The sequence below is a fragment of the Spea bombifrons genome, chromosome 8 (assembly GCF_027358695.1).
Source record: "Spea bombifrons isolate aSpeBom1 chromosome 8, aSpeBom1.2.pri, whole genome shotgun sequence".
In the NCBI taxonomy this organism is placed as follows: Eukaryota; Metazoa; Chordata; class Amphibia; order Anura; family Pelobatidae; genus Spea; species Spea bombifrons.
The window spans coordinates 2,194,782-2,200,000 of record NC_071094.1 but is presented as its reverse complement, the minus strand read 5'-3'; the positions used below and the strand labels follow the sequence as shown (position 1 = coordinate 2,200,000).

Here is a 5,219-nt window from a genome sequence, read left to right as displayed (position 1 = left end):
AGAACCTATAGTAATAAAGATATTTACATGGTTTGGAGTAATTAACGCATAAAATGCTTGCACCACAGCTAGATTATTATTAAAGGGACAGTGCAGTGCGCCTGGGGGGCCCTAAACAAAACAATGCCTATTGTAACAGCCAATCGGTGTCGAGGAGCGTTGGATCATAAAGGAGATGGGGAGCTGCAGCTTCTCCCTAAGGTTAGTATTTTTGGGGTCGGTATCGCGAATGCGATTGGGGGAACGCACCTAACCAGCTGAGATGGTCACAATCTAATTGCTGGGGACCGATCAGCCATCACTGGCTGAACTATCTTGAGCCAGACCACAATATCAAACTACAGCGTGACGCCCTTGCATTTTAGTAAGCGTGGGAATTCTATACAGCGGGACTGTCGGCACGTATAGGGTGTTTGGAGTATGGAACGCCGGGGGGGGGGGCTCGTTATAGCCGTTACCCAACAATAATGTGATACAGATTGGGCAATTCTGATAAAAGCAACGCAGGAATTCAGCACGGCAACCACACAGAGCCCCCGATCACGATATTAAAGGAAAGTGGCTTTTATTACATTTCTAGTAAAACTTTTGCCAGCAGATCGGCCCCCGGCGGCCCCCGTCTAGTCGCCCGTTTTTCCTGCTGTAACGACTCAAACCTTAATCAGTCGTTGGTCTCGTCTTAGATTCAGGAGCCGTATGTCTATCCCGCGCATGTTTAATACCCTCGCTGTATTACCCTCTACCACTTCTGCTGGGAGGCTGTTCCACTTATCAACCACCCTCTCAGTAAAACTTCCTTTCCATTCCATCTCTGACTCTCTAGTGTTAGATTCCGGTCTCTTGTTGTAACTTTTCTGCTCTCTTGAAGTAAACGTCTCTCGTGTAGTTTGTTAAATCCCTTTATGTATTTAAATGTCTCTCCCCTTCTCTCGTTTCTCTCCCCCAAGCCGGACCTATTGAGCCCCCTTTCCTTTTCCTCATTTTAGTTGCCCTCCTTCGGCACTCTCTCCATTCGCGTCAGTATCCCCCTGGAGACGCGGTCTCTCCAGAGCCGTCCCCAACACTCTGAGGTCTCCATTATTACCTTTTCACTCTCACGGCCCATCAAGAAACACAAAATATTTTACCGGTGAAGAGAGAATCGTCCGCCGTCGGCACCGACCCCAGAAGCTTCTACGGCAACCCGACATTAACCTCTCGCAGTCTGTCCCACAGTCTCCACCGAGCCGCAATGTACTCTCAAAGTCGAACATGATTTGCAGGGAGGCCGTAAATCACCGTCTCTCATTCCGCTCGGTCTCTTTTATTACGGAATGTAATTATTTTCTGTCTCTTGGTCTGAAGAATCAAAGACGACATCAGAATCTCGGCCTAATTACTCCGAGGGGCCTGCTTTATGTTACACGCGGCGCAGGCGGCACGGAAGTCTCCATTGTGTACCGGATGGATACATTCCCCTGTGTTTAAAGATTCCGAGAGGTGCGACGAGGAAGAGATTCCCGATTACTTGGACACAGGTGGGGCCGACGTCTCCAGAAACGATGACTCCGTGAACATGAAAAAGGGAAGACGGCCCTAATTTCCTGGGCTACTTGCAGAAATCTGATTTTTTTCAATGAATGGGTGAAACTGTCTCTCTCTAAAAGTGTCCGGGATCAATGAGACTCCAACGTCGTGATGATAAAAGGATCGGGGCCATCAAAAAATCCAGCCCGTCCATTAAGGATCGATTCATGACCTTCTAATAACGCGCTTAATCTCCTTGTCAAGGATTAAAACCTTCTTCTGCTAATTCATTTTCTGTCTCTCTTCTCCCAAGCGGGCTGAAATACCTGCGCCCCGGGGGCCGGTTTCTATCAGGCCGATCATTTATGAGCCAAGGATGCGTTAGAATGAAGTCTACTCGTTGACCCAAGTCAACAATGGCAGTCATTCAAACTCAGCGTTGGCTCCATTCCATCTGAAAGCTTGCCGACGTATTATGAACTGCCTATGGGCAGCAGAGCTCGTCGCCATCTCTAATGGCCAGGGGGCAAGGTCCTTCAGTGCTAAGCCCAACGCCAACTCAATGGAGACTGAACTCCAAAAAGCTCAGGGATCACAAAGCTCACAGCTGATTCCTTGCCCCAAAACTTTTTTTATGGTTGGTAAATATGGTGGTAAATATCTGTGGATACTCTATATCACTATACACAACGGCACGGCGGAGATCATGAGACGGTGAAGAAGTGAGGAACTGGCTATGGTTGGAAGGACCACATCCCACCGTGTTGAGTACCACTCAACCTTCTGATCTTGGTAATGGACCAGAAATCGACTAGGTGGACCCCCATTACTCAACAACCAATCAGAACCTCAGACGCCACGTCTTAAGCCCAGCACACGAATCCCACCCATCACCCTAGAACAAGCACGTTCCTTCTAACGACACACACATTCTAACAACATTGCTCATTATTCTACTTGGGTGACGACGCCGGGGACCCCCTTTTCACAGCATGGGGTTTAGCCGGATACAAAGTATCAGACCCCGGAACTGTAATACTTTGTGATTTACTCTGTAGTTTTATCTGTAAAAGTGGGTGGAAGGCAGAGAAAGACGTTTTCAGTCCCTGCGAGGGGTCTCCCTAAAGACCCTTGTTACTTGACAAATGAATGCGATATAACAATTTAGTAATATTTACATTTTTTTACATTGAAAATTGGAGTAAAATCTACAGGAAAAAAAATATATATTTTAGGAAATATCTTATTAAAAAAAATTAAGATATCTTTAACAATGATGACGGACCCCAATCCCCCCCCCACACACACACACACACCCGGTTTACATATATAGCAGATAATAAAATCGCATTAAAATCTCGGTGCTCGAGCGCTGGAATCCTGTATAACTCCCGAAATAAATATATAATTAACCGCACACAGAATCGATCCAAAGGACGACGTCAATGCCATTCTCCGACAGGTCACGGTGTAAAATGTAACCTTAATCTCCCGCATCCTATCTCCTTCCTCCGAGCGGAATAATTCATGTAACGGGAACGTAAAAAAAAAAAAAAAAAATTAAAAAAAATAAATAAAAAACTCAAGGCAGCCATGCATTTCATCGCTGTATCCACTGACCTTTTTGAGTTAGATACGATTTTTTTTTTCCGCTCCTCTACTAGTTGAGATTTAATGAACTCCACGCCGCGTGTACCGTTTTTTTTTTTAAATATATATATTTATAAAAAAATTTATATCTAAAAATAGCTATTTTTAAAAAAAAATCTATTTTTTTTTTTTTAAAATGTCATTTTGTACGCTGAAAGCAGATCAGGAGTTGTTAACACGAAGCAACCTTAGTAACCCTTGGAATCAAGGGGCTTTAACCCTTTGCGTTCCCCTGGGGATCTACAGGGCATTGCTCCTCGTTCTGGAAATCGCAGGGTTAAACACCCCCCCCAAAAAAAGAAAATGAATCATCATCATCATGATATCTTCAGCATGCACAAGCTCCAACCTCAGCTCTTTGTTTAATTAACAAAAATGTTTTGTTTGTTTGTTTTTGGCCAAGCAAATAAACAATCAAATTCTGGTTTCAGAAAATATTTTGCCGCGGAAACAAAATAACGCTTTTGGAACCATTTCAACTTTTAGAGGTTACCAAGGAAGCCGCAGATGATCTGTAGCACCCCCCAAATAATTAGGAATTAACAATTATTACACAACGTTATTGTCACTGAAATTCTAAAGTTTTCGGTATTTGGGTCAAATTAAAATGTAAAAAAAAATAAATTTACGGAAATCCTCAAAATTCCTTAAAACTAAATAATTCTCCCACAATTTTTCACAGTTGGACAAAACATTCAATTCCACCCATATAGAAACACAGGGAAGGTTGGCAGGGGGTATTTATAACTGCCGGGGTAAATTACAAAGAAGGAGGGTACCTTGGCATATACAGGTATGCCCAGGGGTAAGAAGAAGGGGCGTGAGAATCCTACAGGGGGTCGCTAATGAACTTTTCCAAATCCAACCTGGTAGGGGTGACCCCCCCAAAATCCTTATTCCTCCTGAATGCCCTCACAAGGACCTGCAGGGGCAATAAACCCAGGTGCATGCCAGGTACACAGAAACCTCCCATCACATTAACCCCATAATCGCTAGATACCCCGGCCACTTGTCCTATACACTGTGCAGTGCCTCACCTTTAAGCATTGGAGGTCCCCTTGCTGTTAGGTGAGGTCCAGCTTCCACACCATGAGGCTGATTCTCCTTCTGCCCAAAGCCTTGCAGGGAGCAGGGGTGGGAGAAGAGGGCACTTCCAGAGCCTGGGGGGGGCTGAGTCTTTTAGAAGAGACCCCCACAGAGACAGGTCAGGCTTGGGGTGCAGGGACCATCCTGCCCAAGCAAAGGGTGCATGGAAGATACAGTGAGGAGCTGGGGTGCAGTGGGATGCAGTGCTGCTTGCAGTGAGCTACATGGGTGCAGTGCTGCTTGTAGTAAGTTGCTGTCTTGCAGTGCTGCTTGCAGTGGATATCTTGCTTGCAGTGCTGCTTGCAGTAAGTTGCTGGCTTGCAGTGCTGCTTGCAGTGAATTTCTTGCTTGCAGTGCTGCTTGCAGTGCTGCTTGCAGTGGATTTCTTGCTTGCAGTGCTGCTTGCAGTGGATTTCTTGCTTGCAGTGCTGCTTGCAGTGAGCTGCCCGTCTCTGATGCTCTGACTGATGCTGCTTCTTCTCGCTGCTGATGTTGTTGTCCGTGAACGCGCATCAGCAGCACCGGGAGCGCGCGTCAGCCCCTCTACTTTGCGTGCACGCGCCCCCTTCTGGAGCTAGGAAGGAGAGTGACGTCACTAGCCCCTAATGCCCCTCACACAGGGTATAAATCGGGGTACGAGGTGGGGGAAATGATCCCAAACAACCCCCTTATAACCTGCAGAAATGATATTTACCAAGTTTCCAGCTATAATTGGAATTATAATAATAATATTGTTTAAAAACATTTATCTGTGGAAAAGAGAATTGTCTTCATTCCCAATATAACAACAATAATAATATATAATAATAATAATAACAATAATAATATATCATAATAACAGTAATAATAATAATAATAACAATAACAATAATAATATATAATAATAATAATAACAATAAAAATAATAACAATAATAATATATAATAATACTAACAATAATAACAATAACAATAATAATATATAATAATAATAATAAC

The 5,219-nt window shown here is 44.2% G+C and overlaps 1 protein-coding gene across 1 annotated transcript in view; it reads right to left on the bottom strand.

Annotated features, from left to right (window-relative positions):
* FAM163B (family with sequence similarity 163 member B) overlaps positions 1-4,592 on the bottom strand; it is a 22,244-nt gene extending 17,652 nt beyond the window's left edge. The window contains exon 1 of the mRNA XM_053473679.1: positions 4,194-4,592. The gene's annotated coding sequence lies outside the window, so the exon portion shown is untranslated. The remainder of the gene's footprint in view (positions 1-4,193) is intronic.
* Between the last annotated feature and the right edge of the window lie 627 nt (positions 4,593-5,219).